The following is a 17,620-nucleotide window of genomic DNA, read 5'->3' on the forward strand; positions in this document are numbered from 1 at the left end:
CTCTTATAAGCACTCTTCATACATATTAACTCATTCATAACAACTGCAGAAGGCAGGTCCCATTACTATCCCTATTTTATTACTTTTTCTTTTTGATTTTTTTTTTTTGCAGTATAGTTGATTCACTATGCTGTTAGATTCAAGTATACGGCCAAGTGAATCAGTTATACCTATATATATATATCCTATCCCTGTTTCAGAGATGAGGAAACTGAGGCTCTTGGAACAGTACGTAATTTGCCCAAGTAAGTTGGTCACACCCTAGTTAAGTGGTGGAGCTGGAGGTCAGCCAGACACTCAGGCTGCGCTCTTCATCACTGCAGTACTTTGTGAAAAGCATGGACTTGGTGGACACGGTGAGCCAGCACGTAGAAAATGCTGAGCAGCACAACAGAAGCGTTTATGTAAACCATCCTCTAGCAAGCTCACTCACCTGTCCTGCCCAGTGGCATTTCGGGCCTTCACCACTGCCAACCATCATCTTCCTCTCACAGTGCATGGCCTTGCCCAGGACTTAATAGGGAGAAGAGAAGTCACCAGGCAGGCCTCCTTACCACCAAATCTTCAAACCTCTGTTTATCATTGCCTATCCCCTCTTTTTTCTCTATTACTGCAAAAAAAAAAAAAAAAAAAAAAGCCCACTTTTCCCCCAAAGGTTAGTCCTACCACAGGTGGTCTAGTCCCATCCCTTTCAGCTGACTGAGTACTCACTCTCTTCCATGACCACCCTTCTACGTCCTGCATCTCCTGGATATTTCCAATCAGCTTTCAGACATGCTATTCCACGTTCCAGATGAAATAATAATGATAAAGCAAAACAAAACTGGCATTCTAGTCCCCTTTGAAGTCAAGTTTCTTTATAGAGTTGACAAGACATAGTCTTCATTTCCTTACCTGCCATTCACCCTTTAACCATCTTAAACCAACTTCTACCCACAGATCACAAAAACCACGACTTTTGTTAAGGTCACCACTGACCACTTTTGTAACCTCACCGTACTCCGTCTCGTAGACTATGCTGGCTGAGCACGCCTTGAAACTCCTCTCTCCTGGCTTCTATAATACCACATTTTTCCAGTCTTCCTCCTTCCTCTCAAGTCACTCTTCATCTGCTTCCTTGCTGACCCCTTTTCTACCCAATCTCTACAATTTCAAGTTCCTCACAGCTCTACCCCGGGTCGTCTTCTCTTCTCATTCTGTAAGTTCTTTCCATGCCAAGAACTCCCAAATTTCCATCCAGCTCAGCTTCTGCTCTGCTGACCTGTATACACAACTGCCAACTTGGCATCCCACTAGAAGTCTGAAACCTAACAAGGTCAAAGATGAATTCTTCATCCCTATATAGCCTCCCTCCCCAACGTATTTTCCCTTCAGCTTTCTACATTTTAGTAAATGGCACCTTCATGCACCCAGCTGCTCATGCCAGAAATTTGGAGTCATTCTTGACACCTCTCTCCCTCACCCCTAACCTTCCCATGTCAAGTTTGAATATTTTTGCTGTTTCACTGTTTCTTCTTCAGAGATAAACGATACTGTAAAGCCACTAATCTAGACGAAATGCTCCATTACATTCTTTTCACAGCATCCTATGTTTTTCTTTTACAACATTTCTCCTGTTGTATAATTATGTGGTCATCTGCATTAACATTCATCTGTCATGCTAGGCTCCATGAAGGTAGGAGGATCTGTAAAGGATCAAGGCTGATTTATTCATCCTTGTATTCCTAGTACTTGCTATAGTCTCAGATACATGCCTTTTGCTCAGAAAGTATTTGTTGAATAAAAGTTGAAGCTTTTCCCTAAACCAGGCCTGCTTTCTAGGGCCCCCATCCATCCATCAGGCTACTCACCAAAACCCCAAGGGTCACGATAAGGCAGTGCTCATCCTGGAGGTGGGGAGCTTGGGGAGTCCAGGAACCCCTGTCTCAGAGGTGACCCTCACCTGGATAAGGATAAAGGAAAGAAGAGTTTCTAAGGAAGGAAAACAAAATCATCAGTGCCACTTAGTTACTATTCGAAGACCCGGTTTCCTATCTACAGAGTATTAGTTTAAGAGGAAGTTGTCATCTCCCATGTAAACAGCATCAGCTTCCAATTATTTCAGGGTATATCATCCAACCTACAGATACCTCAAGGCCCTTGTAACTTTCCCTCCTTCCAAACTGCATATTTTCTTTTCAGAGACTGGAAAATTAAGGGCAAAGAAAATTGATTTGTCTACTTTTCTGAATATTTAGTAGGAAAAAAATCCTCACATTTTTGCTTCTTCCCATTCCTAATTAGTACAGAGAATTGAGAGCTGACTGTAAAGGTGAAAGAGACAAAATTCCAGACACACTTTTGAATTCACAAAGTGCATACCGTTCACAGTTCCTCCATACTCTCAACTGTAACTTTACATGGCAAGCATTCAGCAAGGAAACTTACTTTCACACACTTTTGGGAGAACATATGACTGAACGACAGGGCCACAAGATCTCCTTTGCTTGAGAGCCTACTGTGTATAAAATGCTATACCAAGTTGAGCTAGGTAAATCGGTAAAACACTAAGTAACTCAGGAGGCAAAACTATTTCCAACATTAGTCCTTGTAACTACAATGATAATGCTGAGCCTCCCCCTTCACTCAGAATTTATAGTTTTGAAATGGCAGGGAAAGCCAAGTTCCAGACTGTCTTAAGGCCAAATTTCTTAGGAATCTTTAAAAGGAGATTCTATAAGGTTGCCGTGAAGCTCAGAATCACCTCTACAATTCCAATTTCAACTTTTCCAATGATCCTTTCCCACTCTCCTGCTCTAAGAAGTCAAGTTTATTACAAGTATGTCATGTTTAACAAATTTCATTTCTATGCTATGACCACTACGCCATAAAAGGCATAGTATCAAACTTAGAATGTGGAAATAAAAGGCCCTGGGATTCCATTCTGAGCTCATTCTTAAGTTCTGGCATACCAGCTACTAAAAGGCTTCCTTCTCAGAAAAAGTACACAATAGGAAGAACCAATCTTTCCCAAATATGTGGAGAAAAGAACACTATACTATAGTCTTATGTAGAAAACCTTGGTCCTAACAAAACGCTAAGATATGTTTTCATACTCAAAGGGTAAAAACTCATCTAATGTCCTTCAAGCTAACAAACTTTAAGCAAGCAAATAAATTTGTATCAAGTTCAAGGGTTCTGATAAAATGTAACTAATAAAAAAATGAACATCATCTATCACGCTTTAGAATAATGGCTACCCAAAGTAAAACTTCAGCACAAATGTCCCTTCTTTGTGAAACTTTGCTTGATTCCAAACCATCCCCAGGAATGTCCTCCATGGCCCCACAGCATTATATTCATGACACTTTTAAAACACTTTGAGAATTGTATCCTTGTTATGTACAGCCAGGGAACCTCCTGAGGAAAAGGTCATCATCTCAGCGCCCAAAAGAAGAAACTCAATAATTGCTAGTTGATCTGCGTATGCTAATGAGCGGGGGGCTTGCGTACGACTACTTCTGCTTCGCATCCCCACATAGCAATGATGACACGATAAATACTTGTTCAATTTCTCACCATCTGTCTTTCCTAGGAAATAAGTGACTGCAGAAGTCCCTGTTCACAGAAAAGTACACGGTAACTGCACTTACAGCTATGACGTGCATTTAACTTGATGACCACTGCCTTGGGAACTGCTACAATAATGAACCAATATAGTTTTAACTTACAAGAGACCCTACGGAAGCAGAAACAAAATCCAAAATACACTGACTGAATAACAGAAGTTACATGTTCGTAATTGGGCTCTTTACCTTTCAAGATGTCCAGCTTGCTCTCTCTTCCAACATTGGGACACAGCGATCTGTGCCTCCCAAACAGAAAGGAATTTTTAGGTCAAAGTGGAGTGACACCAGCTAGTCCCACATTCAGACCTACAGGAATGAGAAGAATGGAAAAGTTCATACCCCATCACAACAAGAGCAAAGAAAACCACCATTCCCCAAGGCTCTGGGACCAAAACAATATCTGGAAGAAAGAACAGTAAGAAAAAAATCAGGTCAAAAATGGAGAAGGCAGGCAAAACCACTAAAACTCAAAATGCAAGAAGATGGAGCACTCTAGCCCACATCTGTCCCACTGAACACTGGGAAGTCTAGAAAAGCAAAATCCATCAGATACAAAAGCCTCATCCTAGTCATTGGCTTTAACTTTCTCCTCAACCAAGAACAGTTATCACAGGATGCAAAATAGACGTTTGTTTCATATCTTCTCTATGCTCTTGTTCTTAGCATGGTGAAGATATTGAGGCTTATAAGGCGAGTGGCCATAAGATAACTGACCTTTCAAAAATCAGCTGGTCTATAGCAGGAGCTCTTATCCGGGTATCCACGACCTCCTAAGCAGTCTGTAGAAAGACTCAGAGGAGGGGAGCCAGCTGTGAACTTGGCTGGAGAATATTTTGATCTTCATACTCACTAACCTCCAAGTAAAAGTTAGCACCACCTTCAACAATGAATGCAGGTAACAACCCACAGTAGTATTAGCTATTTTGTGACTATGTCACCAAGAGTAACCACAAGACACTTCACATTACCGTTATCACGACTTCAAAACTATAGTATCTGCAGCTACAGTTTGTTATTTAATGAGCTATAAACATAGAAACTATTGTATCACAAATGTTTTAACATTTTGATAACTGTTTCTGTGTCATTTGTAATTTCATATACTTTATACATTAAAAAAACCCACAATTCTCAGAAGGGGTCCTAAGCTTCATTAAATTGCCAAAGGAAAGAAGATTAAGAATTTCTGATCTAGAGCAAATAAAGTTTCTATAGACCCCAACATAGTTACCAAGGCAGACAGACAAGTCATTCCACCAGCAGTACTTCATAGATGACGAAAATTAAACCACTAGATTTCCCAGGTGGAGCTAGTGGTAAAGAACCTGCCTGCCAATGGAGGAGAGATAAAGAGATACGGGTTCAGTCCCTGGGTGGGGACAATCCCTGGAGGGCATGGCAACCCACTCCATGGCACTCCAACCCACTCCAATTTCATATCCAGCAGAAAGATATGAAATTTTTTCTGCTTGGAGAATCTCATGGAGAGAGGAGCCTGGCAGGCTATAGTCGTCCACTGGGTCGCAAAGAGTCAGACACAACTGAAGCAACTTATCATGTACGCAAACCAGCAGGAAGACAAGCAACATGTCCAAGGTCACACAAATTTAGCGTCAGCTTCAGCTTAGGTTAGCACTCACAGCATGTATAGTTCTACTTTCCCATGGGGACTGTTGATTACATTTCTACAACTGTCATCACTATTCCTGTCTTACCACTAAATGAGGAAGAGGTATCACCTTTCAAAACTCATGTAAAACCCAAACCCAGACAATAGAACAAGGCAGACAGATAGGTAGAAGGTAGAAGGTACTCCTTTTTATTTCCTGATCAAGCACAGGGCACGTTTCCAAAGCTGAATTTGGTCTGTTCCTGAGAGAGCAATTTTTCATAAGTGAGGAAAAAGTTGGTCTACACAAACTTTCATTCCCAGATGTGTCCAAGGCACTTTGCAGATAATCATTAACTTGTTTGGTGCCACAATGCATTATGAGTGATGAGGGCAGTGGCAACCCCGCTTTATAAAAGGGAAAACTGAAGAATAAATATGAGAGATTTGTTTGAAGTCACATATAAGTCAATGGGAAAGCCAGCGTTCTAATACCAAGTTCAAGGCTCAACCAAATCACCATCATCAAATATTTAGTTGATTACAATGCTTGTGAAACCTCTGTACTTCCCCTGCCCCCCACAAGCCAGAGAACATTTGATTCACAGGACCAGACACTTCTGAAGGCTATGGGGAAAGTATCCCATAGAATAGATTCCAACGTACGTAAGTGCTTTTTCACTTATGCTAGTCATGTAGGAATCGAGGTCAGGAATCTTTAGCTCAACAGCCAAGTTACTACATAAAACTTGCCTTATAAGAAGAGAACAGTATGGAAATTGTTTCTTCATCTTTTACTCAATGACCTCCTTATCATCTACCACATGTTTAGGAACTATTATCATCTTACATTCAACACTGTTATTACAAAATAATATCCTAATGGTTAAATACAATCAGATCCTAGATGCTAAAACTATGAAAGGTCATCTCTACGTCAACTTTGCCTTAAATTTCCTCTTTACCCAAAACACCAATTAATGGAATCCTTACTTCCCAAAGCATCCTTATGCCATCTAACTAACTGCTCCTTTTATTAACCCATTTTTGTTTTTTATAGTTGGGTCTTTTTCAACAGTTAGCAAGATCCTTCTTAAATCTGTACTTAGGATGGTAATGTTTTTCACACTTAACATTAACTCCTTTTTACAAATCACGAGCATCCAATCAAAAACCAAAATCAGAACAATCATGTTGTACAATTTCCAAGAAGAGTGAAAAGTTAACCTACACAGGGGTCTTACCTGCCAATACCCATCTGCACCCCCTACCCCTTACTCTCAACTACTTATCCTTCCTACCCGCTAATTCTGATTCATCACTTCCAGCACAGTGGACAAGAGTCCAAATCTCTGACCCAAGAATGAACAGTTAGTTCTTGAACACATTAAATGCTAACAAACACTCCATTACACACAACTGATCAAAACCTAACTCTTTACATAGCCACTCATTCATTTTCCTTCTAAAGTTACTGCCCAGGGATCTGAATATGTTTACCCTAACGAAAGTTTAACTTTGCACCAATTCTACCCCACCTTAGTCTCTCACTACTGACACAAAGTTTCGTCCATTTCTCTACTTTGTCTAGTAAGTTTATCAATCTCCAACGGGGCTGCAGTCTAGGCTCCAAGTCACTCTTCTCTACAGCAGGCAGGGCCTTGGAAGACAGGTTTCAGGCCTCCTCCTTCAGGCTTGGGAGCCTTCACATAAGGGCCCCAGAAACACTATTATAGGCTTCTGGCCCTTCCCTCTGAACATAATAACCAAGTCTGCTGTTTATTTCCATAGAATATCTCCATTTCACGAGGCTGGTCCAACACCAACCAGTGACATCTTTAATAGTCTTTGCAACTTTCAAAGGTCAACGACTACAGCTCCATTCTGGAAATCACTGGTGTGTCCACGACCCCCACAATGACTCAGTGACCTAGACATCACCACCTCACCTGCTGGAGCCCTTTACTACAGGAACATTCCTCTTAGCTTCGGGTTCCCCCACCCTCCAACAAGTCACTGGCCTGCAAACTCCCCTTTACCTCTCTATCCATCTTCTGGGTCTAACAGACCCCACCAAACTCAACTCGAATTCAGCTCTCCATCTCGTCCCTACGATGTCCCTTCATCCCAGGACCCTGGGACTGTCCCATGTCCTCGTTTAGTCTCTCCAAGCACCGCCTGGGACACAACATCTAAAAAGCTGAGAGACGCCTCAGTCTCTCCCCACCGCTGGTGGGCAGAGGACGCCCCCCCAACCTTCCCCCACAGGTTTCTCTAGACTCAACTCTTAAATTCACAACCTCGACCCCCACCCCTTTTCTCCCCTCACCCCAGCCCCTAGCCCTCCGCGGCTTTGGCTATCCCTGCCCTCAAACCCGCGGAAAACACGCGGACGCGGACTCGGCCCCCCCCGCACCCCCGGCTCCGGTCCTTCCCCTCCCCCTCCCCCTGAGGTGCCACTTACCCCCGAGGCAGGAGTGGGGGAGGGGACAGGAGGAGCGGTGTAGGGGAGGGGGCTTCGGTCCCGGGCGGCTTTCAGCCCCGGGGGGCCGGGGCCGGGGCCAGCGGCAGCGGCGGCGCAGCGTCTCCCCCCGGCGGCGGCAGCGGCGGCGGCGGCGCCGGCCCACTCCCGCAGGCACACATAGGCTCCATTGTCCGCCGGCGCCTCCCCCTTTCCGGCACCCCCCTCCCAGTACCGCCCCTTCCCCCTCCCCTAGGCCCTCCCCCAGCCGCACCGCGCCACGAAAGGTACCGCCGGCCCCGCCTCGGACGCGAGCGGAGAAGTGCCCCCTCCCCCGCTGCTCCGACGTCCCGCCCGGCGGGGGAAGAGGGAACTGGCCCTCCCCACCTAAGCGCAGGGCCCAGCCGCAGGGAAGGGCCCGCCCCGCTCCCAGGGAATGTCACTTGTCCCCCTCCCGAACGCGCATAATGGTACCAACCCGGCTGCTTCCTCCTCCCCCTCCCTAGCTTTACCGGAGAGGCACCGCCCCCGAGCCCCGCCCACCAAGTAGCCTCGCCTCCTCGACCCCGCCCCTCCCTCCAGTATTTTACTATGGAACCGCCCACCGTGGGCACCACCTCCTGCTTTGCATGGACACGCCCTCCAGGTCCCCTCCTCAGTTCGTCACCCGGCCAGAGGTGACGCCTACTCCCCACCTTAAAGCGGCAGAGCCCCCCCTTCTCAACTAAAAGAACCTCCCAAAGGGCCGGCAGGGTGGGAGGTGCGGCCAGGGAGGGGCTCTTCTTTCTTACACCTTTATTTTCACGTTCACAGTCACCGGACCTCCCCACCGCCTCCTGCAGCACCGGGGAGCTACACGGTGGAAAAGGCGCGGAGGGGGGAAGGGCAATGTGGAATTTGGCCATCTTTGACAGAAAAGAATTGGGAGCTGCCAAAGGAAGGGGTTCTTCCCTCACACTTCTCTGCTGTCCTGGTCCCGGCCTAGTCCTTAGTCTTCAAGGAGACCCCTGCCTACCTCCAGGATGCGGTTCCACCCTAACCCAATCCCCTCGCCCGTCCCTGGTCTTCACCCCTCAATCTCTGCACTGCCTTTGCGGTTGCCGGCTTTTTCCCCTCCCAAGAGTGCAGGCCCCTTTCGGGGTTGCACTCTCCTCCACCTTCTCCGAGGCACGTTCTAGCCATGTCCTGCAGACACGTTGGGTAGTGCAGGGTCTCTTCTTCCTTTGGAGCCCGCCCAGCCCCACTCATGCAATGCTATCTAGTGCCCACAGAGAACCTCTGCCCAGATCCTAGAATCGCTTCATGACCGCTTTTGTAATAACTTCCCTGATTTTTGGAAGGCCTGTGCTTTGGAGAGCTCAAACCCCAGGCATTCCGGCACTGCCCCCTGTGAAGTGAGAGGGTAACCCATTAGATTGCACTTTTCTCAGAAGGAAAAATGACGGCATCATGGTGAGCGCATGTTGCTGAATAAAGCTCAGATTCCGACTACTCCTGTTTTATCTTTGTGGCCCTTGTTGCTGCTGTGCCCAGCTGCTATTACAAACCCGTCTGCTCCACAGCCCTCCCCAGAACACAGTTTAAATCTCTCTGTTTGTGCTTTGTAGAATTTTGATCTAAGATGTTTCTGTAACTATGTGCACTGGCCCCACAGCTTTTCTCAGTTAAGTGAAGACTGCCTGTGTTATACTGTACTTCGTATTCTCCCTGAAGATAGACGGAGGCAACATGGCCAAGAGAAGCAGATAAAATTTTCTTCTGTATTTGCTTCCATCACCAAGTTTTAACCAGGTACTTATTTCTAAGAAATGTTAGTTTCCCTGTCTAGAAAATGAGAAACGGTCCTTGTGGCAATCTTTTAACAAATGGTGCTGGTGGTAAAGGATGGTACATCCTCAGTCGTGTCTGACACTTTGTGATCCCATGGACTGTAGCCCACCAGGCTCCTCAATCCATGGGATTTCCCAGGCAAGAATACTGGAGTGGGTTGCCATTTTCTTCTCCAGGGGATCTTCCCGGCCCAGGGACTGAACCCTCGTCTCCTGTGTTGGCAGGCAGGTTCTTTACCTTTAAGCCACCAGGGAAGCCCAAAAGGATGATACAGGAGAGCCCTAAATGATAAAACTTTTGAAACAATTTAAAACTCTGGGCTGGTCATGTAAATTTCTATACCATGGCTCCCCAGCTTAGATTCTATGAAAAACTGTTTTTTTCATAGCAGATGTTTTCTCTTTGTCTTATGTTATGACTGAGCATGCTGTGCTGTGCTTAGTCACTCAGTCGCGTCTTTGCGACCCCATGGACTGTTGCCCCCCAGGCTCTTCTTTCCACGAGGATTCTCCAGTAAGAATACTGGAGTGGGTTGCCATAACCTTCTCCAGGGGATCTTCCCAACCAAGGGATTGAACCCAGGTCTCCCGCATTGCATGCGGAAAGAAAAAAGGCAAAAGCTGGTATAAATATAAATTTAAGATCAATTGAAGGATTCCTAATGGAAAAATATTACAATGCTTTTTGTCAAGTTTTGGTGATAGAATATTTGATGAAACATTGTAAGGACCTCTGTTAAAAAAAAAATGGTAGGAGGAAAGTTAGGTCTGGACATATAAAAAGATAATTAAATCCAGAAATACTCAAGAGGCATTTACAATTACTAATGTAGATAGAAAGAAGGGATTCACAGACTTATCTGTAAGAGAAAACCACTACTAAAATAAACTCTGGGCTAGCGTGTTCCAGACCAGATCACCTCTGCCCAGAAAGGTAAAAAAAAAAACAAGCTCATTATAATAAGTCTTAACCATTTTACAAGGCCTTACACCCTCACTTTACTATATATGTCAAAGTTTGGAATTATTTACTGAACCAGAAGAAAAAGCAAATGAATATTAAATGTGCAACACCAGGCTAAAAGAGCAATAATACTGAGAATTTAAGCAAGCTGAAAGTCATGAAATTCAAAGGTTAGAGACTCCATAGTAATGGTAATTTAGCTACATTGCACATGGGATAGAAATGCATTTAAAATATTATTTACTGTAATGAAATAGTTTATCTATTTTTATTAGTTTTTTTCCTCTGAATTTTCTAACTTCCATGCATCTGCATCTTGCTTGAGAAAGAATTCTATCTATTTTACTAGATAGGGATCTAGCATACTGTTTATACACAAATACTAATTGATAATGATGAAGTCGTTGTGAAAAGCATCCTTTAAATAAAAGCTTCAAACTATTTCTCTTACTGTAGAAATTCTAAGAGAAATCATTTTTTTTAATCCAAATGGCCTAATATTGTTAAAAATAAAAGCTTTCAACACTAAAGAGATCTGGGTTTGATTTTTTACTTTCTGAAATGTGCTTCTCCTAATGATGATAAGCACTCACTGTGATGCAAACATGGATGGTATGTCTGGCTTAGTTCTTCAACTAATCACCGCACCTGTTATTTGTGTGTCACTAATGGCACCCCACTCCAGTACTCTTGCCTGGAAAATCCCATGGACGGAGGAACCTGGTAGGCTGCAGTCCATGGGGTTGCTACAAGTCGGACACGACTGAGCGACTTCACTTTGACTTTTCACTTTCATGCATTGGAGAAGGAAATGGCAACCCACTCCAGTATTCTTGCCTAGAGAATCCCAGGGATGGGGAGCCTGGTGGGCTGCTGTCTATGGGGTTGCACAGGGTCTGACACGACTGAAGCGACTTAGCAGCAGCAGCAGCAGTCTTTTTCACTTGTTAAGTTCCACCCTTGAAATGCTTTTGTTCTCTCAGCTTTTGATAAACTATACCTAAATTTCTGGGTTGGAAAGAACCACATCCTATTTTACAGATGAGAATTCTGAGACATAGAAGTTTCATGACTTGCCAAAATTATGCCCATTTTTAGGGACTAGAATTTAAGTCCAACACTCTAGAGCACTGTTCTAACCTCCGAGGATTATTCACTCCTAACAATATTTACTATTGTAGGAGAGAATATTAGATAATAAAATCAAGACTCGGAAAGGCTGAACCCATTCAGTCAGCTGGTGCTAGGGTTAGAAGTATCTTGCTATTTAGTTCAGAAGTCATGTCCGACTCTTTTGTGACCCCATGGACTGCAGCCCACCAGGTTCCTCTGTCCATGGGATTTCCCAGGCAAGAATACTGAAGTGGGTTGCCATTTCCTTCTCCAGGAGGTCTTCCCAACCCAGGGATCGAATCTGAGTCTCCTGCATTGCAAGCAGATTCTTTACCACTGAGCCACCCAGGACAGCATGGGTTATAAGAGGCCCTAACAAATTATTGGCCTTGGTCAAAGTCCTTAGTTTGTTCATGATTTCCTGCTTCTTAAACTATTTCTTATCAATTTATCTGGGCTTCCCCAGTAGCTTAGCAGTAAAGAATCTACCTGTGATACAAGAGCTGCGGGTTTGATCCCTGGGTAGGGAAGATCACCTGGAGGAGGGTATGGCAACCCACTCCAGTATTCTTGTCTGGAGAATCCCATGGACAGAGTAATACTACCAAGATAGTCATTTATGACTGAAAATGAAGGGATAGAATGGACCAGCATCTTGACTTTCATAGGTACTACCCAATGCTGTACTAAAATAGTCAGGAAGGGATTTCTTCTTTAGGCTGCTCATGAAGCAGATTTCACCAGTCCATTTAAGCCAATGAGAAGTTCCAGAGCTTCATCCTTTCCAGGAATATTGAGGGCTAACTGTCCTTTTTGTAACGAAGAAATCAAAATTCCCATCTCCTTCCTTCCTGCTGCTCCACCTGGGGCCATTTGGCACTCTGATGTGAGCTTGGGTCTTGCTCTATGTCCTCACATATCTGCTTTCCACAACCCAGGCATCAGAGGCGCTCTATCTGTAAAGCTCTGACACATCTGTCATGCGACACGCATTTCCCCTTAGAGGGCACCACCAATGTTTCTCCTTTATTTCCACACTCAAACCGACAGGGTTGTGCCTCCTACCCACATTGCCTGCCTTCTAGAAGCCAAGCTTTGTGACACCCAGTCTGCACATTCTTAAGCCCTAATTGATCGATTACTGTGATTGAATGGTTTGCCTTGGAAACGAACAGAGATCATTCTGTCGTTTTTGAGATTGCATCCAAGTACTGCATTTCAGACTCTTTTGTTGACCATGATGGCTACTCCATTTCTTCTGAGGGATTCCTGCCCGCAGTAGTAGATATAATGGTCATCTGAGTTATATTCACCCATTCCAGTCCATTTTAGTTCGCTGATTCCTAGAATGTCGATGTTCACCCTTGCCATCTCCTGTTTGACTACTTCCAATTTGCCTTGACTCATAGACCTAACATTCCAGGTTCCTATGCAGTATTGCTCTTTACAGCCTCGGACCTTGCTTCTATCACCAGTCACATCCACAACTGGGTATTGTTTTTGCTTTGGCTCCATCCCTTCATTCTTTCTGGAGTTATTTTTCCACTGATCTCCAGTAGCATATTGGGCATCTACCGACCTGGGGATTTCCTCTTTCAGGATCCTATCATTTTGCCTTTTCATACTGTTCATGGGGTTCTCAAGGCAAGAATACTGAAGTGGTTTGCCATTCCCTTCTCCAGTGGACCACAGGAATCAAGGTTGCCAGGAGAAATAACAGTAACCTCAGATATGTAGATGACACCACCCTTATGGCAGAAAGTGAAGAGAAACTAAAAAGTCTCTTGATGAGAGTGAAAGAGGAGAGTGAAAAAGTTGGCTTAAAGCTCAACATTCAGAAAACAAAGATCATGGCATCTGGTCCCATCACTTCATGGGAAATAGATGGGGAAACAGTGGAAACAGTGTCAGACTTTTATTTTGGGGGGCTCCAGAATCACTGCAGATGGTGACTGCAGCCATGAAATTAAAAGACACTTACCCCTTGGAAGGAAAGTTATGACCAACCTAGATAGCATATTCAAAAGCAGAGATATTACTTTGCCAACAAAGGTCTGTCTAGTCAAGGCTATGGTTTTTCCAGTGGTCATGTATGGATGTGAGAGTTGGACTGTGAAGAAAGCTGAGTGCTGAAGAATTGATGCTTTTGAACTGTGGTGTTGGAGAAGACTCTTGAGAGTCCCTTGGACTGCAAGGAGGTCCAGCAGTCCATCCTAAAGGAGATCAGTCCTGGGTGTTCTTTGGAAGGACTGATGTTAAAGCTGAAACGCCAATACTTTGGCCATTTCATGTGAAGAGTTGACTCATTTGAAAAGACTCTGATGCTGGGAGGAATTAGGGGCAGGAGGAAGAGGGGACAACAGAGGATGAGATGGCTGGATGGCATCACCGACTCGATGGACATGAGTTTGAACTCCAGGAGTTGGTGATGGACAGGGAGGCCTGGCGTGCTGCAGTTCATGGGGTTGCAAAGAGTTGGACACGACTGAGCAACTGAACTGAACTAAACTGAATTGATCGATACAGAAATGCCAATTCCCCTTCCCCAGCTTTCCAGTTTAGCCATAGTCCATCATGGCTCAATGAGAAACAACCTATATGTTCCACGTGCTCTAACCATTTCTCCCCTAGATCTCTTGGTCTTCAGGCCGGTTCTTCACATCTCTCCTTACAGTCTCATGTCTCCTTTCTTCTTCAGTTTGCACTAATTTACTATTTCATTTTTTATTCTTAACCTCTTTCCCAAGAATAATTCTCTTCAAGTATTTCTACTATTTAATTTCATTTTCTTCTGCTAGACATTTCTCCAGGAATTTTGCCCATCGGATACACCTATTTTATTTTTTCTGGGTTCTGCCTTCACTACTAAAATCTTCCCACTTCCCACAATCAGTCTCTTCCCAGCTCCTCTGGAGTTGGAACCCAACTATTGCAGCTTTGACCTCACTTCCATGGTTTGAATCCGGGTTGCTCTTACTAGCCACACTGCCTTTTCGAATCCTTGACCACCTACCATTCCAGCAATTGACATTCCTATGGCTGAGATGTACCCACATTTGTTTTCACTCCTGGGCTGGCAGACGTTACTAGAAAAAAAAAAAAAAACATGAAACCAAAAAAAAAAAAGGATCTCAATCAAATTTCAGGTGATGAAAACTTCAGTCAAACTTTATTGGGTTTTACTTGGCAATCCTTTTATGCAGCCTCATTGCCTCCTATATCATTTCCTACAGCAATTATTCCAAACTTTGTCTCCTCCTTCTCCTACTCCTAGATGGGTAAGCTGAGTGGATAGAAATGCAAGACCAACCTTGTCGTCTCATCTCAACTTGGAAGGGTTTTGCTCAGTTATCTGTCTGTCTTCAATTTACTTTTTAGAATCTTTAATAAAATCTTTCTTACACAAATACTCTTTTCCCCCCTTTCTTTTAATTCCCAGTTTATCTAAAGGGTAACCTACATTCTCTCCCATTACAATTCCTTTTCTTCCTCTGTAATTAACCCAACCATCTAACCAAAATCCTTTCTCCAATATGGCCAAACCTAATCACCAAATCCATCCAATGAATATCCTTTCCTTACTCTCTTACGGTTCGAACTCCAAGATACAAAGATATTCTTATTTTGTCTAGCCCCCATTCTCCAATTTTATTGAGATATAATTGACATATAACATTGTGTAAATTTAAGGTATATATATAATGATTGAATATACATATATTGTGAAATAATTACCACCTTAACTTTAGTTAACATCCATCACCTCACATAGTTACGATTTGTGTATGTCTGATGAGAGCTTTTAAGACCTGCTCTGCTAGCAACTTTCAAATATACACTACAGTATTGTTGGTTATAGTTACCATGCTGTACATTACACCCTATTTATCTTATAGATAAATAGACATCCTATTTATCTTATAACTGGAAGTTTGTACCTTTTGAATGCATGTGTGTGTGTGCGTGCTCAGTCTCGTCTGACCTGCCAAGCTCCTCCGTCCATGGAATTTTCTAGGCCAGAATACTGGAGTGGGCTGCCATTCCCTACTCAAAGGAATCTTCTGGACCCAGGGATTGAACCCACTTCTTCTGCATCTCCTGCATTGCCAGGCAGATTCTTTACCATTGAGCCACCTTTTAAATACCTTAATACCTTTCCCCCAACCCTCTGCCTCTGGTAATCACCAATCTGTTCTCTGTTTTTGTGAGTTTGGGGCCTTTTGATTTCATATACAAGTGAGATCACACAGTATTTGTCTTTCTCTGTCTGACTTATTTCACTCAGGATAATGCCCTCAAGTTTCATCCAAGTAATGGCAAATGGCATAACTTCTTTTCTCTGGTTGAGTAATATTTCACTGTATATATATAATACATATCTTCTTTATCCATTCACCTGTTACTTGGCTATTGTAAACGGTGCTGCTGTCAACATGGGGGTGCAGATACCACTTCAAGATCGTGATTTCATTTCCTTCTAATAGATACCTAGAGGTCTGTCTTCTTTTTTGACTTAAATACTTCCTTGACCTGAACATTTCTTGAATGTTCCTTCAACTACTTGGTTCTTTGATCTTTTTTTTCTCCACTTCTCCCTAGGATTTCTCTCTCTCACTCTCCTAAGTTTACCTATCACCTCTTCGCAGTTGATCAACCCATCTGCAAGTTTAACACAGGCCTCTCTTGAGCTTAAATCGTGCATTTCTATCCACTCAGCTTACCCATCTAGGAGTCAATTTAATACATCAAAAAACAAACTCACCATCTTTCAAAATTATACACTGTCTCTCACTTAGGCTTGAAACTTCGGAGTAATCCTGACTCAAAATTTCTACCTGCTATGTATTTTACTCAATCATCAGTGTCCACAAACTCCTCCTTAAATCAGTTTCTTGTTTTCTGTTCCCAAGTTGGGACTGTTGTAATAGTTTCTAAATAGACATTCCTGCCTCCAGCTTCTCCTCTCAGTCAATTCTCCACGTTCTTCCTAACTAGATCTTTCCAAAAGACCTGTGTGTGTATACATACATGTACATACGAGTGTGTGTGTGTGTGTGTAATCATTTGTGCAGTGCTAATTCCTCTCTAATTATTTAAGCCCTACTTGTTCTTCTGGAACCAACTATCCTAACATCCCCACAATATAGTATAGCAGGAAAATCAGTGGCTTTAGAGTTACCAGGACCTGGATTTGAATATTAGACTGCATTTTACTGGCCAAATAACTTCAAACTTTATAGAAAAAAAGTTATTTTCTTTATCAATAAGTCCAGTAGTAGGTGTTTGTATCACCTGTTTTAGAACACAACTTAGATATGCAAACGTTTAATATTAATAGCGTGTGTACATGCGTGCAAAGTCACTTCAGTCCTGTCCACCTCTTTTCGACCCTGTGGACTGTAGCCCACCAGGCTGCTCTGTCCATGGAATTCTCCAGGCAAGAATACTGGAGGGGGTTGCCATGCCCTCCTCTAGGGGATCTTCCAGACCCAAGGATCGAACTTGTGCCTCCTGCAGCTCCGGCATTGCAGGAGGATATTTTACTGCTGAGCCACCAGGGAAGCCCAATAATAATATCATCTACCTTTTGTTGTAGTTGCCAGTCCTTCCCTATATCCCGAGAGCAGAATCTGACACCTCTTTGTGTTTTGAAGTCATTTAGTTATTGCTACATTTATTGAGCATCTATTAGGTGCAGGGCATCTTGAGGGGAACAAAAAATGAATTTTGTCTTCCAAGTATAATCAGACTTATATGGAAGATTCATTCATCGGGGGTGGTGGAGGAGAGAAAAAATGCCTAATTTACCAGGTACTTTGCAAAGTACCAAAGATTCAAATAAGAAGAGGACATGTTCCTTGACATTAGAATCTGGGATCTATCCAGTTAGGGATACTGATAAGCAAACATTTATAATCAAGTATAGTAAATGCTGGTTCAATCCCTGGGTTGGGAAGATCCTCTGGAGCAGGGAATGGCAACCCACTCCAGTATTCTGGCCTGAAGAATCGCCATGGACAGAGGAGCCTGGTGGGC

The 17,620-nt window shown here is 43.5% G+C and overlaps 1 protein-coding gene across 3 annotated transcripts in view; it reads right to left on the reverse strand.

Annotated features, from left to right (window-relative positions):
• Positions 1-17,620, reverse strand: part of BCL9 (BCL9 transcription coactivator) — a 95,267-nt gene that overhangs the window by 17,844 nt on the left and 59,803 nt on the right. For 2 of the 3 annotated variants that reach the window (XM_040230873.1, XM_040230870.1), the window contains exons 2-3: positions 3,795-3,914; positions 1,851-1,942 (exon numbers count right to left, since the gene is read on the reverse strand). The gene's annotated coding sequence lies outside the window, so the exon portion shown is untranslated. Of the gene's footprint in view, positions 1-1,850; positions 1,943-3,794; positions 7,557-17,620 lie in introns of those variants that run through there. The other variant, XM_040230871.1, reaches the window with a different exon arrangement.

The sequence above is a fragment of the Oryx dammah genome, unplaced genomic scaffold, assembly GCF_014754425.2.
Source record: "Oryx dammah isolate SB20612 unplaced genomic scaffold, SCBI_Odam_1.1 HiC_scaffold_28, whole genome shotgun sequence".
NCBI lineage: Eukaryota > Metazoa > Chordata > Mammalia > Artiodactyla > Bovidae > Oryx > Oryx dammah.